Consider the following 23,356-nt stretch of genomic DNA (forward strand, 5'->3'; position numbering starts at 1 on the left):
TGTATAATTTTAGAGTGGGAATTCAAAATGTATTTATATAATGTCTGAAATATCCAAACTTATTCCTCAATTAATAAGTTCCAAAAGTCAGATTTTAAAGATGCTATAGAAATCACTTTCACCTTTAACAAAATTGAAATCTATGGCCTGGCCTGGCCTGGCCTGGCCTGGCCCAGTCGAAAGATTGGCTCATCGGGCCGGGCCGGGCCGGGCCAGGCCAGGCCAGAGATTAGAACATGCCATTCTCCGCTGCTCTACACACCACTTTGATACTTTGACATTATGACTGTCTTTGTTGTTACATGTTGTTGTATGTAAATTAATGTATTATTTAAGAATGTATATATATACTATATATATATATATAGTCATGTACTTGAATATCAGCAACATTTACTACAAAGGTTATTATAAGGAAAAATAGTTAGATAAGCAAAATCAAAATTTATATCAACAAAAATATTAATATAATGAAAATTTATAAATCATAATATATGTAACATCTTACATAATTATATTTGTTTTACTTCACTGCAAAGGAAAAACAATGCATTATTACCAGTTTTTTTATCAAATTGTTCTAGAAATAGAAAAGTAATTACTGTTCTGGATTTTACTGAAACATATTAAAAGCAACACACACATACACACACACTAAAAAGATTGAAAAAATAGGTAGATAGAAAAATAACACAAATAGAAACTGTTTTGTTTGTAAAAACTTTCACATTAAAAATGATATACAATGTAAATTCAGTAGTAATGTTTTAACACATATATATAACACATGATGACTTGACCTAAAATATTTTCTTAAAGTTATTTTTTTATTGTGTAGGTAGATGTATGAGATACAGAAGATTGTGGTAAGGTTGATTGATCTATAAAGATATAAATAAAATGATGCCCTAAAACTATAAAAATAATTATAGAACAGCCAGCAAAGTCCATTTAACTAGAATTGTTTTGACATTCTGATTTATTACTAAGCCAATAGTCTCTGTGTGGTTGTACATTACAATTATTTGCTAATTTCATTTAAAGATGGAGGACTCATGGGATTAGATTGCAGGATATCTTTCTTTCATATGTAGGGTTTTGTAAAATGGTCATCAGTTCTAGCCCACTTAAAAAACGAAAATTTAAAGAAAACATTCAAAAGAAGTAAAAAAAAAAACATTCATTTAAATAAATATTGTACATTTGTGTAGAAAACTATAAATTCACCTTTTTCATAACAGAATTTTAGTGTACAATTTGCTTTGTGTGTTTGATGACTAAGCTTTTGTTGTCTTATGATTATCATTTTATCAGAGTCACCAGTGTTCCTTGAATGTGTATGATTGCTTATTAAATTTTGCTCCCCACAAGTAACTGACAACTTCCCAAAATCAATCAACAGTGTAGAATGAAGTCAAACCAAAAATGCATCCCCTTGAATCATAGCTCTGCTCTCTACCTACTGGTAGTGCAAGATTGAAGATTATATGACTAACTTGATTTAATATACATTTGTGTTACGTATGAAGGGTTTCTACCATATTTTAGAGCTAGTTTTAAAGATATCCTTTACTTATGAAATAGTTGACTTTACTCACTGAAATAGTTCAAACGAATTTAACTTGGCTAAATATATAAACTAAGAGTGTTTGTAGAGCTACATTTACATTTAAATGTCATGTTTAGCAGTCATTTCTTATATGCTTTTGTTATTTCATAGAAAGAAACTGCAACACCTTCTTTCAACGTGTCTTTACGGTCTGTTTTAACATGACAGATACAGTATTGGTGATATGCAAACATTTGTGGTACTGTAATATACAGAAATGTTTTTATATTCTGGCTATTCTATATTTTTCAAAAAGCAGAATACATGCAATAATTATCTATCCATCTTTTTTATAGAAAGTATCAGAAAAAGAAAATTTATCAAATCTGAAAATTCATCTTGCAGTTTGTTATAAGGAATATTGTAGAAAAACACTAACTGAACAGAACTGCATGGTTCTAATAATATTATTGTAAAAACTGAGATGATTTTAAACTGAAGTGTATGTATAATGCAAAAAAGTGTGACAGATAGCCATCAGATAAAACTTTAAATGTACAAATTCAGGTATAAAACTCATTGTTATATATGTATATTTTATTACTTGTATATATTCCATAATCAGTTTTTACTGGTGCCATTCCTTAATCATTGCACTTATACTGCATTTTTTCACCAGTTTTTATGTATCATACTATGATCCTGTTTATGATTTTTACGCCAAACTCTTTGTTTAATTTTGACGTTGTCGTCATCGACGTCGTTTGACGTTGACGTCACTTCCTTTGTTATGTTTATTTTGAACCCTGAAGAAGGCTGATGTAGCCGAAACGTTGGTTAAAAATAAAGTGCCTTGTTTTTAAAACGTTTTTGTAGTTTTGACTACTTTTAATACTTATATAGGTATAAAACTCAGACATTTTTAGTTACTAAGCTCTGTACCTTCACCTACACCCCTGCGGGCCCCATGCCACTATTGGACGATCTGTGTATGAAAAGAATTACTTTGATCGTGAGAGGCGACTAATAGGTTCAGAACACTTGATTTTGCTTTAACTCTGTGATTCCATATCTTTTGATTTTATTTTGGTGTAAATAGATGTGAAGCAAAAATTTTCGGTCAGTCCTCTATGACGCGATGTGTTGGTGTGCAGTAAAACCCAAATCAGATCATATCAGAATTCGCCTCGATAGCCTTAAGTGGTAGAGCGTCCACTTAGAGTGCGGGAGGTTGTAGGTTCGATCCCTGGCTGCGTAATACCACAGACGTGAAAAATGGTACCAGTAGCTCCCTTCCTTCAGGCGCTCAGCATTAAAAGGGAAATGGCCTCTTCTCTCATACCCTTGTGGCGATGGATTCCATCAGGAATGAGGTATTGAGAGTGATTAATATAAGTTGTAGAACTTCCTTCGCAATCAACCTAAAATAATGTATTAACTAAAATTCGCCCATGCTCATTGTGAATTGGATAGGGTAGACGGATAGGGTGGACGGATAGTTCAGTGGTTTGCAAACTGGCCTTCCAATCCTGAGGTTGGGGTTCGATCCCCGGCAGCTACTCGGGAATTTTCAGAAACGCTTTTCAGTGTTTCCCACTCAACTAGAGGTGTACTGGTCAGGAACCCAGGCAATCCTTGCGTGTATCAGTGCTATACACTGGGCACGTTAAAGAACCAGGCTGTCTATTCGCAACGAGCTAGGCTAAGTTAGCCGGATAAGCCTGTATTTGATTTCTGATCTCTCTGTCGTGGGGGCTTTGTCTCACTCTGTCCCTCTGGTCAGATCGCTCTGTGTCTGTACTAGTAGAGGACGAATTATGCGCCCTGCATATGTGGCTGCATTTGAGTTATGTAAAGCGCCTTTGAACGTGTAATTGACTATGAAAAGGGCGCTATATAAATCTGGTATAATAATAATAATAATAATAATAATAATAATATTCTTATAGTAGAAAGTACAATTTTTAAAATATGCTGAAGTTGTGACAAATAAATTATGCTTATTTCGTTTTAAGATGCTCACAGTTAGCCGTGCAGAGGAGAGGGTTGAGGTCAGGACACTGTGAGCATTATCCTCAAGTACTTTTCATCCATTTTTCTATATTACGTAACACTTCAAATGCATCTCTGCAGATAACGTGAAATTTTGGTTTAGTGCCTTTTGGCACAGGTGGTAGTAGCTTACCTAGGATACATACAGTATGGGTCCATGAGCCATATACACTTACATATTTACCAATTGTTATGTTTTTCTAAGGAAAGAAATGCCAAAAAGTCATTTTGAAATTTTGCCCCTGTGACAATGAGCAATGAGAAAGGTAGATATGAACATTTTGACATGTGCATTGCTTCCAGGTCTGTATTGTTTTTTCAAAAGACTTATTTTTTTACAAATTGTTGGCCGTCTTTTGGGCAAGTGAATACTCTTTCAGAAAAGTCTTACTTCAAAGCCAAGTTTCAAACTGTTTACGCACAGTGAGCGAGCAACGGCATAAAAACGGTAGTGTTTTCTCTATCCGAATAAATCCCACATATTTTTAGTACCAAAGTCTTCCCCCTAAAACACACCAAGCACACCTTGCCAGTTTAAAATAACGTTATAACTCTTCAGAATAGGCTAAATGCAAATTAACACATGACCAAAAATCAAATTGTTTCTCAAAATGACTTTTTGTCATTTTTTTCTTAGACTAGAATGTGTCTGTAGGACACAGGGTGTGTCCCCCACTTGTACATTTGTCACAAACAAGGGGCAATAATTCAAGTGTTTGCAGTCTTAATGGGGTATAGCCTCAACAAACATTTTATGAAAAGGATTCATTATTCTAGGCCCTATACTTTTTGAGCTATGAGCATCACAAACAAAAAATCCACTATTTTGGCTATTTCAAGGGCCATAACTCTGTAATAAGAGCTAAGATTCTCAAGTGTACAAGGTCACGTACATCACGTTAAAAACTCCAGCAAGGTTTCCTGAATTTACATATAATACTTTTTGAGCTAGGCACATAATTAGGTGAAAAAATGCATTTTTTTACTATTTCAGGGCCATAACTTTAAAAATAGGGGATGGAGCCAGCCAAAAAATTAGAGGTGTGCAAATCTATATCAAGATAAAGACTTATGCAAGTTTTCAACCATTTATATTAAATACTTTTTGAGCTAGGTGCATCACAAGGTGAAAATGTACATTTTTGACTATTTCAGGGGCCATAACTCTAAAAATTGGGGGCAGACCCAACTGAAAAATAAGAGGTGCGCAAGTTCATATCATGATTAAGACTCCTGCAAGGTTTCATGAATCTATATCAAATACTTTTTGAGCTGTCACAAGGTGAAAATGTGCATTTTTGACTATTTCAGGGGCCAGTACTGTGAAAATAGGGGGCGGACCCAAATGAAAAATAGAAGATGCGCAAGTTCATATCATGATTAAGACTCATGCAAGGTTTCATGAATCTATATCAAACAGTTTTTGAGCTAGGCGCGTCACAAGGTGGAAAATTTTCATGTTTTACTATTTTAGGGGCCATAACTCTGGAAATAGGGGTCGGAGCCAGACGTAAAGTAGGAGATGAGCAAATTCATATCATGATAAAGACTCATGCAATCTTTCATTAATTTATATCAAATACTTTTCGAGCTAGGCGCGTCACGAACTTCGGACGGACGGACAAACGCACAGATAAGACCAAATCTATATGCCCCCATCACTCATTGGGGGAGTGGAGGCAGAAAAACAGGGTAACAAACTGACAATACCTTGGTTACTTCCATTGTATTGTCAGTGTATTAACCTATGACATTTAGATTAGTACCAGAATTGTTCAATTATTGCCAGATATATCTGACATCACTCTGGAAATACAATGACAAAATTTACTGTATTGGTCGTTTATTATCAGCTGTTCCGTGTTGTCAGTGTATTACCATACTTTCCTCAGTTAAATGCCAGTTTTGCAGTCTGTCTATTGTCATATGTGTCTTAAATTGTTAATATATTCTAGTAGACAAGGTTTGCGTATATTCCTAGCAGACAAGATTTGAGGTCGTCTGAAAATTCTGAATGTCATTATGTTTTTCCATACAAGTGCAAAACATTCAATGATAGAAGTTTCTGTACTTTTGGTCCAAAACTTTGGAATGAAATGCCCTTAGAACTACGCAAATATAAATCACTTGACACATTAAAAAAAATCTTAAGACCCTGTATTTCAGAGATTCCGCGGCATTGTCTTAAATTTTTGATAACTGTTTATTATGCGAGGTGATTATAAGTCCTTAGATTTTTGTAAAAGGTTTTACATTTCAACTTTTATATTTCCAAGGTTTGTTCAATTAAACGCACGTTGGTAAGGCTCTATGGGTAGTGTGGAATTTCTTAAGTATATGATGGCACCATTAACCTGGGGGTGTGATCCTCTATATGCAGCTCGTCTGGGCGTAGCATGTGATGATATTCGCAATAGGGGTAAAATGACCTCAAGGGAAGGGGTGCGGGCATGACTGTTTGTTACAATAAGGCTGTTATTGTTATTATTGTCATTATTAGTCCCCTACTTTTTGAAAACCAGTTTCAGGAACTATAGGAATGCGCTTTTCCGTCATTCCGTCATTCTGTCATTCCGTCATTCCGTCCATCCGCAATTTCGTGTCCGGTCCATAACTCTTTTATCCATGAAGGGATTTTAATATTACTTGGCACAAATGTTCCCCATGATGAGATGACATGTCAGGCGCAAAACTCGGACCCCTAGCTTAAAGGTCAAGGTCACAATTGGAGGTCAAAGGTCAACAGGGCTTTTTTCCTGTCCGGTCCATAACTCTCCCATCCATGAAGGGATTTTAATATCACTTGGCACAATTGTATCTCGTAATAAGATGATGTGTCATGCACAACTTTGAGACACCTAGCTCAAAGGTCAAGGTCACACTTAGCAGTCAAATGTTAACATGGCATGAACAGGGTCTGTTTCGTGTCCGGTCCATAACTCTTTCATCCATGATGTGATTTTAATATTACTTGACACAAATGTTCCCCATGATGAGACGACGTGTCATGCGCAAAACCCGCACCCCTAGCTCAAAGGTCAAGGTCACAATTTGAGGTCAAAGGTCAACAGGGCTTTTTTCCTGTCCGGTCCATAACTCTCCCATCTATGAAGGGATTTTAATATCAATTGGCACAATTGTACCTCATAATAAGACGATGTGTCGTGCACAACTTTCAGACCCCTAGCTTAAAGGTCAAGGTCACACTAAGCAGTCATACGTTAACATGTCATGAACAGGGTCTGTTTCCTGTCCGGTCCATAACTGTGTCATTCATTAAGGGATTTCAATATTACTTAGCACAGGTGTTCCCCATGATGAGACAACATGTCATGTGCAAATCCCGGAGCCCTTGCTCAAAGGTCAAGGTCACCATTGGGGGTCAAATGTCAATAGGGCTTTTTTCCTGTCTGGTCCATAACTCTGCCATCCATGAAGGGATTTTGATATTACTTGGCACAAATGTTCCCCATGATGAGGCAACATGTCCTGCGCAAAACCCGGACCCCTAGCTCAAAGGTCAAGGTCACAATTGGAGGCCAAAGGTCAATAGGGTTTTTTTCCTGTCCGGTCCAGAACTTTATCATCCATCAAGGGATTACAATATTACTTGGCGTAAATGTTCCCCATGATAAGACGACATGTCATGCGCAAAACCCAGAACCCTAGCTTTAAGGTCAAGGTCACACTTTGAGATCAAAGGTCAATAGGATTTTTTATAATAGGATTTTTTGTCTATAACTTTGTCATGCAAAACAGGATTTAAATATCAGTTGTCACAAACATTTCCCTGGATGAGACAACATGTTGTGCGCAAAGCCCCGGCTCTAGGTCTAAGGTCAAGGTCATACTTAGAGGTCAAATTCAAGAATGACTTTGTCTGGAGCATTTCTTCTTTATGCATTGAGGGGATTTTAATGTAACTTGACACAAATGTTCACCACTATGAGACGAATTGTCGCGTGCCAGAACCAGGACCCTAGGTCTAAGGTCAAGGTCATACTCAGAGATTAAAGGTCAAATTCAAGAATGACTTTGTCCGGAGCATTTCTTCTTCATGCATGGAGGGATTTTGATGTAACTTGGCAGAAATGTTCACCACTATGAGGCACACTTTTTTTAGAATTATGTCCCTTTGTTATTACTATAAATAGATTATATTGTAACTTTTTTATTACTGGCCATAGGGAAAAATTGAGACCACTTTTCTGTGGTACAACATGCACGGTACATCCAAATTTTAGATGTATTTTGATCTATACCTGGTAAAGAGTTTCTTGTGGACTTATATTTTATAGATTTTTTTTGATTTAGGGTTAATTTCACTTTGTTGTTACTATAAATAACTTTTATGATAACATTTGTATGATCGGCTAAAAAAATTCAAAATGAAAACAACTGTACGTTTTTATATATGCAAATTTTAATCCAAGTGCTTTGTTATATTATATTATATATATAGTACAATATTGTTTATACATCATTGACAGATATCAGTTCATTATGTTATACTGCAGTAGAGAAAATTAGGTGCCTTCCAGTGGGGGACTTTGTATTGCATGGCAATACTTCATTCACTTGTTAATATTGTTATAATAAAAATTATTATTATTATGTACAACGCCATTGAATATATCGTTGTATAAAAATAGGCGTTTAATCAAATTATTCAGTTTCAGTTTTAATAATTAAAGTGTACTTAAATTCAAAATATTTCCTGTATTCGTGATTTAATTAACAAATAATCGAGGCCTTTGAGTGATTTATCATGTAATTTATTACGGCTCAGAGTTCAGATGTGTAGGAACTGAACCATGAGGGCGTTAGCCCAAGTGGTTAGATGGTTAATTAGATGATAAATCACAACGAGGCCTTGACTGTTTTCATTCTGACATGCTCAGTGAAATATTTTAATAAACATTATGCTAGACTTCATTTACCCGAGGAGTAATGAACCGGACGTCATGCATCAATATGACGTCATAATTGACTTCATAATGCTTTTGCTCTTACCGGTCCGCATGCCAACCGTTGTTTATCGCAGAATATACAGAGCTTTCCAGACGAAATGTTGACCATGGCTGACTATGGTCAGCACGTTTCTTGATGGTCGACAAAACTAACGTGGTCAACTATCAAATACCATGGTTAAACATGGTCAGGACCACGGTCATCCATGGTCAACCATGGTGAGATAAGATTGGCCATGGTTGACCACGGTCAGAAAAGTCGATCAGTAGTTTGACCATGGTCTACCATGGTCATATTTTTCTTCATTTTTTTCAACCATGGTTGACCATTGACTACCATGGTCATGTTAGTGATTTTCACACTTGGCAAGTTTTACAATGCACCAAAGACGCCTGACTGCATTTTGGCTCCAAAGGTTTTCCTAACTATAGAATAGTTTTTCCTGCATTTATAGACAGATTCAAAGGTAAACTTTCATAATAGATATAGAATAGACTGCAATTGTCATGTATTTTCATAACCCTTTCAAATTCATATTTATACAACTTTTGATAGTCAATAATCACCACGGTCGACCATTGTCGTGGACCTTGGTCAACAATGGTTGTCTGTGGTCCATAACCATGGTCGACCATGGTCTGATACCATGTTCTATAACCGTGGTGCCGATTACCACAGTCATGGTCACATGACCATGAACTACCATGGCACACAAACCTTCGATTACCATGATCGACCACGGTTTGTGACCATGGTCTGATACCATGTTTTATTACTGCGGTGCCAATTACCGCACATGGTCAATCAGGGCTAACCACTACCCCATTAACATGAACTACCATGGTAAACCATGAACTACCATGGTAATAAACTATCAATTTCGTATTGGACCCGTAAAAGAGTACCTCTTTTTTGAAGAGTATTCATTTCCTACCATAAACCTACTTTGATTGCAATTTTCAGGTGGGTGTAGGTTCAAGTCCCACTCAGAGACCAATTTTTTTTTCTCCATATTTTCCTTTTTTCTAGTAAGGTATTACTTCTTTCAAGACTTATTATTGTTGTATTGTACAAAAGTGGAAAATTTTCATTTTATAAGCGATTTCTTGCTGTTCAAAGTGAATTCACCTCTGAATCAGGAGGCCTCCAGGGTAGAGTTAGACATCATTAAAATTACTGAGTTACATGCGGTAAATGTTCTCTATTTTGCCTTCATTCATTAGAATACATATTGTGGAAGAAATGCAAGTAGGTTTTACTTCTGCCCCAGGGTTAGTTTTGAATGGAGGGAGCAAAATTCAAAACAGACCCACAGGATTCGACCTTAATTTTTCAATGGTGGAGTTAGAATTCTGTGTCATTAAATCTGTTTACTTGAGGCACCCTAGAAAAAAATATATTTACAGTTTTATTTTGTGTTTTATAATTGTTTAACAATAGTTTGATGTTTCTTTTAGCAAAATTAATGCTGTAATGAATTATCTGCAAACGTTTAAGATAGTGGCCATCACATTGAAAATTGTCTCTATTTGAGCTTGAGGAAATATCATAAATTATACAAAATTTCCAAAACTGACACAGTAAAAGTTGTTTAAAATTTGCAACACAATGCGAAACATGGGCAACTTTAAGAATATACCAAACAATTGCCATTTTTTATACATTACTATTAGGGGTCCAATAATCAAATCGACTCATGTTAGAATTAACAAAATTTAATTTAATAGTCAAGGCATTCGAGTGGTTTATCGTTTAGTTCAAAGTTCAGATGCGTAGAGATTGAACGAGGGCGTTAGCATGAGTGGCTACATACTGAAGCATCTGAACGATGAACCGTGGTAAATTAGATGATAAATCACAAGAAGGCATTGATTGTTTTCATTCCGACATGCTCATTGTCATAATTTAATAAATGTAATGCTGGACTTCATTTACCTTAGGAGTAATATAACAGACGTCATGTGGCAATATCACGTCATAATTGACGTCATAATGCTCTCTTACCAGTCCGCGCATCAAACGTTGTTAGTCACAGAATATACCGAGCTTGATTTCCGTCTTTGTTTAACTGGAAATCAAATCGAGCCATGTTAGAAAAGTGTTTTGGGTATTAGTGTGTTTTTAGTTAGTTGTCAGTTTAATGCCAGATTATTGTATGATATTACCAGATCTGGTATTACACTGATAATAAACTCAATACACACTGTGATAACTGGTTATAACAGAATAACAAGCTGGCAGTCAGCTGGGAAAAAAAACATGAAAATACACTGGGAATACAATAGTAAAACACTGACAAAAAACTGGATTTACACTGTCAATGTACACAATTTTAGTCATGGTGTTCTTTGTTGTGTGTGTTTGTATGTATGTATGTATGTATGTATCTCGTATGTATGTATGCATGTATGTGTGTAGCTACATATGTATGTATGTATAGTTTTGTTCAATTCCCTGAATGAACTGTTATTTTTTTACATATTTTTCGTAATTGTACGTAACTGTACTCGATTCTGTGTGGAGCGGACTGTTTACTGATGTTGGTTACAATAATCCTGGCCTAATCCAATTATCAATATAGGCTATATACCAATAAAAGAAATTGTTCTTTGTTTCATATAAAATTCAGCTACTTCAGAACAATATTGTTACAGTTTCTAGATTTTCACTCCGTCGTAGACCTATTTTCCACAAGATATCCATACATTTGCTTCATGAAAACGAAAAGAAAAAGGGGTGTTGAATAGAATGCAGTGAAATGCAAGTAAACTGAAGTCAGGTACCCTCATTTCAGAAAGCGGTCTGCAGAATAAACACCCTACTTTCTTTTTCAAGTAAACAACTCAAAAACATGCAAATATTAGCATGAAAAGTGTCCTATTTTATGTACAATTCATTCCACGAGTGAAATAGATATCCCCATTTAGCCCCCGATTTACGCGCAAATGCGCGAAAAATAGAAAAATAAATAGAATCTACTTCTTTCAATACACCACGGAAGCACATTTTTGACCGAATTACTGCATAACCTATAAACAAAATATTATTAAATCAAAATTGCATTTTTAAATACATGATATACATATTAGTGTTTTTACAGTATAAATTAATATAGAAGTTAAACTGATGTTGCAGCAATAAAATTTGAAAATCTGATTCAATCCAGGTCTTGGAAAATTGAAAGTTGTAATGTCATCCTAGTATAAAATTGCCAGGAATCCGTTAAGAATTCTTGTATTAACATTTAGCGATCTCATTTGATAAATGGCCATTTAGAACTATGGTTAACTGACCATTAGAGATCACACCTAACTGATGTGATATAAACCTTTAATCACCCATGTCCCAAAGGGACAATCTATTTACCCAAATTACTTCTTGTACACTGCCATTTCCTTCGGCAGCCTGGAAAACCTGGGATGGGCTCGTGGAATGGGCTCATGGGATGGGATGGGATGGGCTGAAGGTCATGGGATCGTGGGCCCAAGGTCAGAGAAATATATAGTGAGGAACATGAATTAAAAGTTCAACTGGGCAATTAAGAGGTCAGCTAAGGATAACAGGGACACAGCCTGTAATCACAATTCCCAGAGTGAGACTCACACTGTATTGGCCGCCAAGAAGGGAAAACAAAGAAAAAAAATACCAACACTTAGTCCTCTAACTTGTTAGAATGTACTTCTACGGTTCCAATATAAGTGATGAAAAATTTATGGACTGTATTTTTAATCATAAGTAAAGCAAAAAAGCAATTATTTTGAACAAAATATAATCATTTATTGTCCACTTGGTGATAATGTAAACATCATTTCTTATTATAAGTAAAGCAAAAAAAGCAATTATTTTGAACAAAATATAATCATTTATTGTCCACTTTGTGTTAATGTAAACATCTTTTTTTATGATAAGTAGAACTGAAAAGCAATTATTTGGAACAAAATGTATGGTCATTTATTGTCCACTTTGTGTTAATGTAAACATCAAAATCTATTACCAATAAATTGAAAATTGCCATATGTTTGAGAATCTCCCTTTTCATATGTTATAATATGTCTAATATAATAAATTCATTTCTGTTATCTTTTTATATTGAAATTTGTCAAATATTGTTTTCTTTTTATTTTCAGTAACTTTTATTTTCAGAAATGATTTATCATAAGTTCCATTTCATATTTTCTCTCAAAATTAATTTTCATCAAACAAATTAATGTTGTAGGTTCATTCTCTGACTTGGGTTATAAGAGATCAACTGCTGAATTCATCATTTTTCTCCCTGTGACATATATACATGTAATTTTACCCTTTATCTTCATAATTCTTCATTCTACCGAATTGTTTTGTTTTGATATTCAAATACATTTTACGTGTTTTTATTTTTCATAATATTACTTTAAAATTATTACTGTTTTATTAAGTGCACTACTGACTGGATCAAGAGAATTAACAATAATAATGATAACAATAATAAGAAAATGTATTTACAGTTATTAGCCTATAGAATCAGACATTAAACCATTTTGTTACTCTCGACCAGGTCTTATTGACAGTATGGCATGAATTCCCAGGAGTATCATTTATTTTATAGAAAATTGTTCACCTTAAGAAACCTTGAAGAATCTGAGAAAATGTTAGGGGCAAATAAGTTCAGCCCATGTCCTTGAGCCCATCCCATCCCATCCCACGAGCCCATCCCATGAGCCCATCCCAGGTTTTCCAGGATCCCCTTCTAAGCAAGTTTGGTAGTTTTTCTTTTTTTTTTTCATTTTCACCAAAACAGCTTTTGTTCTGGACTGCAGTTTTAATGAGTGTGTTAAAGCAAAATCTAAAACACCGATCAACACTTAGACCAATCAATAATCAAAATGACATTACAAATGTAAATGCTATTTTTTATACTGTTCATTTTTATTCACGCATTTGTAAGAAACAGGTGAAAGATGCAAGAACTTTATCATCGATAGTCTTGTACTTTCTGAATTAAAAATTTACATTATTTCAAAGAACCTGTGAACAGGCAACAGGGTCTGGGTCTTAATTGCGGTATGATACCAGGAATAAGAAACTAAACAGCACTTTTTTGTAAGATTAATGTCATTTATTCTCTCTCTTTTAGAAATAACGGTTACAAAAAGGCACATAGCTGGGCCTACGCACTAACGCACGTTTATGTTTCATTTTCAGAAGTGAAAAAAAAAGTTTTCTTTTTTAAAAAATGCAATGAAAAGTCTAAGCGGGGTTAGGACTTATTAAGATTATTGTGCAAAATATCAAATCAGTAGCAAGCCTAATAGAGTTTGAGATATACAAATTTTAGTGTTATAATTGTAATATGAAATTATGTCTAAATATGTACAATATTTGTATCAGATCTGTAAGACTGTAATCAATAATCATTATTCATCAATGGTAATGGAAAATGTATACTGAATTAACCTAGGTCACACGCAGAAAGAAGGTAAATATTGAGATATTTTATATTTTTCACTTATAAATATCTATAAACATGATAGTGTAGGCAAAATGATTTTTTCGTAAGTTGATCTTTTGATCATTAATTCATTTTGATGATTTATAGAAATTTTATGGAAGATATATTAAGTTATATCTTTTAAAGCTGTGGTAAACAGATATTTCCTAACAGGAATCAACTTCCACTATATAGCCGGAACTAAATAAAGATAAACAACAAGCTTTGCTTATTACAAGTGGAAACTCCACAGGTCCCTCAACACAACAAAAACGAAAATGTTGCAGGCCTTGGTTTGATTGAGCCTGTTCATGGACGGTAGAGAAAATGCATGCTAACATCTATGCGCTCTAAAACAATACAAAAATGTATGTTCAAGGGTACTTTTGTTACAAATAAATCTAGAATACGTATAGTCAATAAAAGAACAACAACTGTTTTATGTCATATATTATACAATTATTGACTCTTGAGCCATTGGATATGATGTGATATTCACCGGAAGATGGCAATATTCACCGAGGCGATAGCCGAGTAACACTTGTAACTTGATTTCCCATTGTTCATATTGTAACTAGAGCTACATGTCAGTTCAACTTCCATTCTATTTTTAAAAAGTAATGTTTAATTGGGAAAATCCACTAACCAGTAAACATGAAATATATTTTGAAAGATGATGACCGGTTTCGGCCAATGAAATTCAGGTTATTTTTAGAACATATAATAAACATTATGTCAGTATAGACTAGCTCCTAGTCTATGATATATCCTTTTACATTTTTATGAATGAATATAGTGAACTGAGCCAGTCTAGATCCAATGTCTAATATCATTGTCTGATAATATTACAATCAGTTCTCTGTGAAAATATCTAAAATAGACTGGTTTTTGTCTCTGTGAAATTGAATTCGACAAAAAATATGTTTATTATCAGTCTGTAGTGACTGGTCTAGTATCAGTTCTATAAGAAAACAAGAGCTGTCCGTAAGACAGCAAAGCTCGACTATTCGAAATATTGTCACAGAAGCAGGAAATTATTACCCAAAATGTTAAATATCAAAAGAGTTTTAAGTTCGAAAGGGGACATAATTTGACCAAAATACATGTCAGAGTTATGGGACTTGATGCTATCAACTAGTTTTATAACCCCGAAGAAACATGTTAGTTTCAATTCAATATCTGCATTAGTTTTAGGATAGTAACTAGCATGTAAAATTTTAACCAGAATTTTCTAAGTCCAAAAGGGGGCATAATTTGTTCAGAATACATGTTAGAGTTATGGAACTTGACCCAGTGAGGTTGGTAATTGACCTAGAAAAAGAATAAATAAGTTTCAAAGCTATATGCCTTTTGGTAATAGCTGTATGTATTTGCACACAAAACTTTAACCAGGATTTTCTAAGTCCAAAAGGGGGCATAATTTGCCCAAAATACATGTCAGAGTTATGGGACTTGGTGCTATCAACTAGTTTTATAACCCCGAAGACACATGTGAAGTTTCAATTTAATATCTGTAGTAGTTTTGGAGATAGTTACTTGCATGTAAAACTTTAACTAGAATTTTCTAAGTCCAAAAGGGGGCATAATTTGCTCAAAATACATGTTAAAGTTATGGAACTTGACCCAGTGAGGTTGGTAATTGACCTAGAAAAAGAATAAATAAGTTTCAAAGCTATATGCCTTTTGGTAATAGCTGTATGTATTTGCACACAAAACTTTAACCAGGATTTTCTAAGTCCAAAAGGGGGCATAATTTGCCCAAAATACATGTCAGAGTTATGGGACTTGGTGCTATCAACTAGTTTTATAACCCCGAAGACACATGTGAAGTTTCAATTTAATATCTGTAGTAGTTTTTGAGATAGTTACTTGCATGTAAAACTTTAACCAGGATTTTCTAAGTTCAAAAGGGGGCATCATTTGGCCAAAATACATGTCAGAGTTATGGGACTTGACCCAGGGAGGTAGGTAATTGATCTAGAAAAAGAAAAAATAAGTTTCAAATCTATATGCCTTTTAGTAATAGCTGTATGTACTTGCACACAAAACTTTAACCAGAATTTTCTAAGTCCAAAAGGGGGCATAATTTGACCAAAATAAAGGTCAGAGTTATGGGACTTGGTGCTATCAACTAGTTTTATAACCCCGAAGACACACGTGAAGTTTCAATTCAATATCTGCATTAGTTTTTGAGATAGTAACTTGCATGTAAAATTTTAACCAGAATTTGCCAAGTCCAAAAGGGGGCATAATTTGGCCAAAATGAAGGTCAGAGTGATGGGACTTGGTGCTATCAACTAGTTTTATAACCCCGAAGACACATGTGAAGTTTCAAATCAGTATCTGCATTAGTTTTGGAGATAGTAACTTGCATGTAAAACTTTAACCAGAATTTTCTAAGTCCAAAAGGGGGCATAATTTGCTCAAAATACATATTATTCATATCATATCACTCCTTGATTAATTAGTTTAAAAAAAAAAAAAAAAAAAAAAAAAAAAAATTATTATCACTAAAACAAAAAAGAATATATATACATTTACTAGAAAACAGAACGGTTCCGTTTTGTGAAAGATTTACAATATTTATGAGAAAAACTTGAGCGACGTGTTTTCGAAAAAGAAGCTGGAAAGCCAGATGCCTGACCAAGATAATAATAATTATGCAATTTTCAATACAGTGCTATCCCATTGAGACGTTGTTGTTTTGGATTTTAACACTGTTTTTTTAACAGTATTTCAGATTTGTAACGGTGGACAGTTAACCTAACCAGTATTTTTAGATTATGTATCAGTACAAATCTGTTCTCCGTAAGCATTAAACTGTCAACTTCCCCACATGAATTACAGGTGGAGGATGAATGAGACACAATTTTTTTTTTGTTGTTTTTCATCACGGAGAACATATGTCGCGCCTGAGGATTGAACTTATGACCCTACAACTCGTGTTTTCCCTATTGAGCTAAGAATGCAGGTGATCCATTGAGACGAGAGTCGGAAATATATCCTAAGTAGTTTCATTTCCCCCGTTTTTGAAACATTACCCTGATCTATCACTCGAAAATTATTACCCGTATTTTGAAAACAATGGCAATTAAACTGTTGCCACCATCAACATGTTACATGTTTTTACATACAATTTTTATGCCCCCGAAGGGAGGCATATAGTTTTTGAACCGTCTGTCCGTCTGTCCGTCTGTCAGTCTGTCCGCAATTTTCGTGTCCGGTCCATATCTTTGTCATCGATGGATGGATTTTCAAATAACTTGGCATGAATGTGTACCACAGTAAGACGACGTGTCGCGCGCAAGACCCAGGTCCGTACCTCAAAGGTCAAGGTCACACTTAGACGTTAAAGGTCATTTTTCATGATAGTGCATTCGTGTCCGGTCCATATCTTTGTCATCCATGGATGGATTTTCAAATAACTTGGCATGAATGTGTACCACAGTAAGACGACGTGTCGCGCGCAAGACCCAGGTCCGTACCTCAAAGGTCAAGGTCACACTTAGACGTTAAAGGTCATTTTTCATGATAGTGCATTCATGTCCGGTCCATATCTTTGTCATCCATGGATGGATTTTCAAATAACTAGGCATGAATTTGTACCACAGTAAGACGACGTGTCATGCGCAAGACCCAGGTCCGTAGCTTAAAGGTCAAGGTCATACTTAGACGTTAAAGGTCATATTTCATGATAGTGCATTGATGGACGTGTCCGGTCCATATCTTTGTCATTCATGCATGGATTTTAAAATTATTGGGCATGAATGTGTACCACAGTAAGACGACGTGTCGCGCGCAAGACCCAGGTCCGTAGGTCAAAGGTCCTAAACTTTAACATCGGCCATAACTATTCTTTCAAAGTGCCATCGGGGGCATGTGTCATCCTATGGAGACAGCTCTTGTTTTTATGCTTCCGGAGGGAGGCATATAGTTTTTGAACCGTCTGTCAGTCTGTCGGTCTGTCAGTCTGTTCGCAATTTTCGTGTTCGGTCCATATCTTTGTCATCGATGGATGGATTTCAAATAACTTGGCATGAATGTGTACCACAGTAAGACGACGTGTCGCGCGCAAGACCCAGGTCCGTACCTCAAAGGTCAAGGTCACACTTAGACGTTAAAGGTCATTTTTCATGATAGTGCATTCGTGTCCGGTCCATATCTTTGTCATCCATGGATGGATTTTCAAATAACTTGGCATGAATGTGTACCACAGTAAGACGACGTGTCGCGCGCAAGACCCAGGTCCGTACCTCAAATGTCAAGGTCACACTTAGACGTTAAAGGTCATTTTTCATGATAGTGTATTCGTGTCCGGTCCATATATTTGTCATCCATGGATGGATTTTCAAATAACTTGGCATGAATGTGTACCACAGTAAGACGACGTGTCACGCGCAAGACCCAGGTCCGTAGCTTAAAGGTCAAGGTCATACTTAGACGTTAAAGGTCATATTTCATGATAGTGCATTGATGGGCGTGTCCGGTCCATATCTTTGTCATTCATGCATGGATTTTAAAATTATTGGGCATGAATGTGTACCACAGTAAGACGACGTGTCGCCCGCAAGACCCAGGTCCGTAGGTCAAAGGTCCTAAACTCTAACATCGGCCATAACTATTCATTCAAAGTGCCATCGGGGACATGTGTCATCCTATGGAGACAGCTCTTGTTTAAATATATATCTTAATATATAGTAATAATAAGTTAATAGTGTGTGGTATATATTGTACCTGTTTCAGACTCCTGTAATTTTTTAATATAATGGTTTTGCATATGATTTTATGTTCCTATAAATTGTAAGTGTGAATTGTATTTTAAAATGGGAGGTAAACAGAGTATATATATGAGACGTGTCATGAGAAAACCAACATAGTGGGTTTGCGACCAGCATGGATTCAGACCAGCCTGCGCATCCCCGCAGTCTGGTCAGGATTCATGTTGTTCGCTAACAGTTACTCTAATTCCAATAGGCTTTGAAAGCAAACAGCGTGGAACCTGACCAGACTGCAGGGATGCGCATGCTGGTCTGGATCCATGCTAGTTGCAAAGCCACTATGTTTGATTTCTCATGGCACGGCTCATATGTACCTACCCGGTCACTTACTTAACATACGTATATTCATGTAATCACACAGTCTCTTACTTAACACCCATACATGTATTATGTACTCACTTCGTCACTTACTCAGCATCTGTATACTCATAAACTCACTCATTCACTTACTCAACATAGGTACTTTCAAGCACTCACTTGGTCAGTTACTCAACATTTGTACACTCATGTACTCACTCAGTTAGTTACTCAACATTCGTACATTCATGCACTCACTCAACATCTGTACATGTGTTATGCACTTACAAGGTCACTTACTCAACACCATACATTCATGCATTCATTCGGTCACTTACTCAGCAGCCGTACATTCATGTACTCACTTAGCCAGTTACTCAGCATTTATACATTCATGTACTCACTCAACATCTGTACATTTACTATGTACTTACTCGGTCACTAACTCAACAGCCGCACACTTATGCACTCACTCGACCACTTCTCAACATCCATACATGCACGTAGTCACTCGGTCAGTTACCCAACATTCATGTACTCACGCAACCCCTGTACATGTATCCATGTACTCACTCGCTCAGTTACTCAACATTCGTGCATTCATGTACTCACTCAACACCCGTACATATATTATGTACTTACTCGGTCACTTACTCATTACTCAACATCTGTAGACTCCTGTTCCCACTCGGTCACTTACTCAATTTTCGTACATTCATGTACTTAATTGGTCAGTTACTCAACTTCGTGCATTCATGTACTCACTCAACATTTATACATGTATTCATATACTCACTTGGTCAGTTAATACAGCAGTACATGTGTTATATATATGTACTTGCTCAGTCAGTTGCACCACATTCATACATTCATGTACTCTCTTAACTTACTCATTTGATTTGCAACTCTCAGCTTTTAGCTAGTTTCACCTTGAACAGAGATTTTATTCATACTGGTTTTATAAAAGCACATTTGAATATGTATATTGTCTCTTGTAGTTCTAGTAAGAACGGTCATTTACAAAACAATTGTTTTATGCTGTATGTAAATTTATATGTTTGTAAATGAATGAGACGTAAATAAACTATAAAACTGTTAGCAGTCAAAGTAATCTGACGCATACAGTTTGTTTTACATCGTGACGGTCAAACTGTAATATAAAAAAAAATTGACCAGTGATTTATATAAGGAGTCGTGTTGTAATGAAAGTTATAAACATTTTACATACATGTATTACACAATCTTATTTACCATAATTTTATCATTTGATAAGAGTCAAATTTTCAGTTATTTGCTGCTTTGAAATTGTTATCCGTTGGCAATTTTATTTGTACAAATCAAGAACTTGAAAGCTTAAAAATATACGTTATGTTCTGTTCTGGCCTCTGTTCTGTCATTTTCTTTTGACATTTATAATAACACATTTTGACCTAACACTCTCCACTGTTTCTATTTTTTCCGTGTTTTGTCAGAGTTGTACTGGGGAAAGGAAATATGATGGTTTCTAGACGAATCAAACTCTATGATTGCATACTTGCATTAAATCCCCTTAATTGTCATATTAAATACTGAGACTGTATTCTAGAGATAAAAGAAGTATACAATTCATGATTCAGAACATATAAGATGAGGTTTGAGTACACTGTCAGATAAAGGTCTCGAACCCACAACCCAGAGATAGGTAGATGAATGTTTTTGCCTATGCACATGCGACTTGGTGATGATTGATTTATTTATTTTGCTTATGCACATGCCACTTGGTGATGATTTATTTATTTATTTACATTTAGGTCACAGCATAATTAACAAATGTATATCTTGCATTGTTTTTCGATAGATATATCCCTATTTAATATGTTCAGGCACCGAAAATTAACTTACCGAAATATACAGAGTATTCATGAGTGCTAGGTCAATACTTGTGGAGAATATATTGGTGCATTATATTTGTATTATTGCATATACAGACAAAACGTTCAAAGATTCTAAATTAAATAATTGTTGATAAAATAATGACAGGACATTAATATGCAAGTCAGTATAGTTTACTATTGAACATATACGCTTTCAGTGAAATTTAATACCGGTACACTTTATTGAATATATATATATACATCTGACAAATTCTAAACTGTAAAAATCATGAGATATAATTGTATGCTACTTCACAGAGAACTAAAGGAAAATTGAGTCTTGCAGTTCTTCATAGTTTTCTGCTGCTGGGGACCTGGGGACATGGGGACCCCATTTACATGAAATACAGGAAAACCTGTCAGAAAGAGTCAGACAGAGTTATAAATAGCATGCTTCTGGGGACCTGGGGACCCTGATTTGCAAGGTATACAGAAAATTTGTTCTAGAAATATTTGTAATAGAGTGAATTAAAAGATACCTAATATATCAAAAAGTAAATTATATACTAACTATAGATACTAAATAAATAGAAATTAAAAGTGATCTTAGATGATCAGATCTGGGGACCTGGGGACATGGGGACCCTATATTGCAAGGTATATAGAAATACTCCGTAAGTGGATCTATTTATAAGTGATTAGGATATCTACTGTAAAATATCTCATGTACTAACTATAGATATTTACATAAATTGAAATGTATAGTTGGGGATGAAACATATATAGGGCAAGCTTAAATTTGGTGTGGTCTTAATTGTGTCTCATTCTAATCCTATTCCTTGAAATCCTGTTGAAATAAAAGGACTTTCTTTTTGAAATCAGTGTTTCTTGTGTGAAGGGAAACAGCCGCTTTAATGATATCTTGAACTATGTTGCTTTATATTAGCTATAACAAATGAAACGGTCGTCAGTATTTATAATATATTACAAAAAAACATCTCCCAGTCAGTTGAAGAAAAATTACTTAGATTGAGTTATCTTGAATTTCTTACAGTGGACAACACAGCAATGCTGCCTTCCTCAGACGTTATCTGGCGGAATGCTTTACAGAACTTTCAATGATACACAGAGTGCAGTTCCATGAAAAGCAGCATATGGTCCCCAGATTAAACAAGTGAATGAATATTGCCATGCAATACAAAGTCCCCTACTGGAAGGCACCTAATTTAACATAATGAACTGATATCTGTCAATGATGTATAAACAATATTGTACTATATATAAAATATGTTATAACAACACACTTGGATTAAAACGTGCATATATAAAAACCCACAGTTGTTTTCTTATTGAATTTTTTTGGCCGATTATAAAAAAGTTATCATTTAAGATATCTATAGTAACAACAAAGGGAAATTAATCCTAAAAAAGATCTATATAATATAAGTCCACAAGAAACTCTTTACCAGGTAGAGATAGGTCAAAATACACCTAAAAATTGGAAGTAACATGCATGTTGTACCACAGAAAAGTGGTCTCGATTTTTCTCTACGGCCAGTAATAAAAAAGTTACAATATAGTCTATTTATAGTAATAACAAAGGGACGTAATTCTAAAAACAAGGGTACCTCATAGTGGTGAACATTTGTGCCAAGTTACATCAAAATCCCTCCATGTATGAAAAAGAAATGCTCCGGACAAAGTCATTCGTGAATTTGACCTTTGACCTCTAAATATGACCTTAACCTTAGACCTAGGGACCTGGTTCTTGCGCATGACAATCTGTCTTATGTTGGTGAACATTTGTGCCAAGTTACAGCAAAATCCCTCCATGTATGAAAAAGAAATGCTCGGGACAAAGTCATTCTTGTATCTGACCTTTGGTCTCTAAGTGTGACCTTGACATTAGACGTTGGGCCCGGGTTTTGAGCATGACATGTTGTCTCATCCAGGGGAATATCTGTGCCAACTGATATTTAAATCCTGTTTTGCATGACAAAGTAATAGACCGGAAAGGAAAAAAATCCTATTGAACTTCGATCTCAAAGTGTGACCTTGACCTTTAAGCTAGGGTTCTGGATGTTGCGCATGACACATCGTCTCATCATGGGTAATATTTATGCCAAGTAATATTGAAATCCCTTGATGGACAGTAAAAAACCTTATTGACCTTTAACCTCTAATTGTGACCTTGACCTTTGAGCTAGGGGTTCGTGTTTTGCGCATGACACGTTGTCTCATCATGGGAAACATTTGTGCCAAGTAATATTAATATCCCTTTATGGACGGCAGAGTTATGGACCGGACAGGAAAAAAACTCTGTTGACCTTTGAACCTAATTGTGACCTTGACCTTTAAGCTAGGGGACCGGAATTTGCGCATGACACGT

The 23,356-nt window shown here is 35.3% G+C and overlaps 1 long non-coding RNA gene across 2 annotated transcripts in view; it reads left to right on the forward strand.

Moving 5' to 3' along the window:
* The window catches only part of LOC128555556 (uncharacterized), a 38,082-nt gene extending 15,788 nt beyond the window's left edge, over positions 1 to 22,294 (forward strand). For both annotated transcript variants that reach the window (XR_008370159.1, XR_008370160.1), the window contains exon 3: positions 22,022 to 22,294. This is a non-coding gene — a long non-coding RNA (uncharacterized LOC128555556). The remainder of the gene's footprint in view (positions 1 to 22,021) is intronic.
* Positions 22,295 to 23,356: the final 1,062 nt, after the last annotated feature.

The sequence above is a fragment of the Mercenaria mercenaria genome, chromosome 3 (genome assembly GCF_021730395.1).
Source record: "Mercenaria mercenaria strain notata chromosome 3, MADL_Memer_1, whole genome shotgun sequence".
Classification (NCBI taxonomy): Eukaryota; Metazoa; Mollusca; class Bivalvia; order Venerida; family Veneridae; genus Mercenaria; species Mercenaria mercenaria.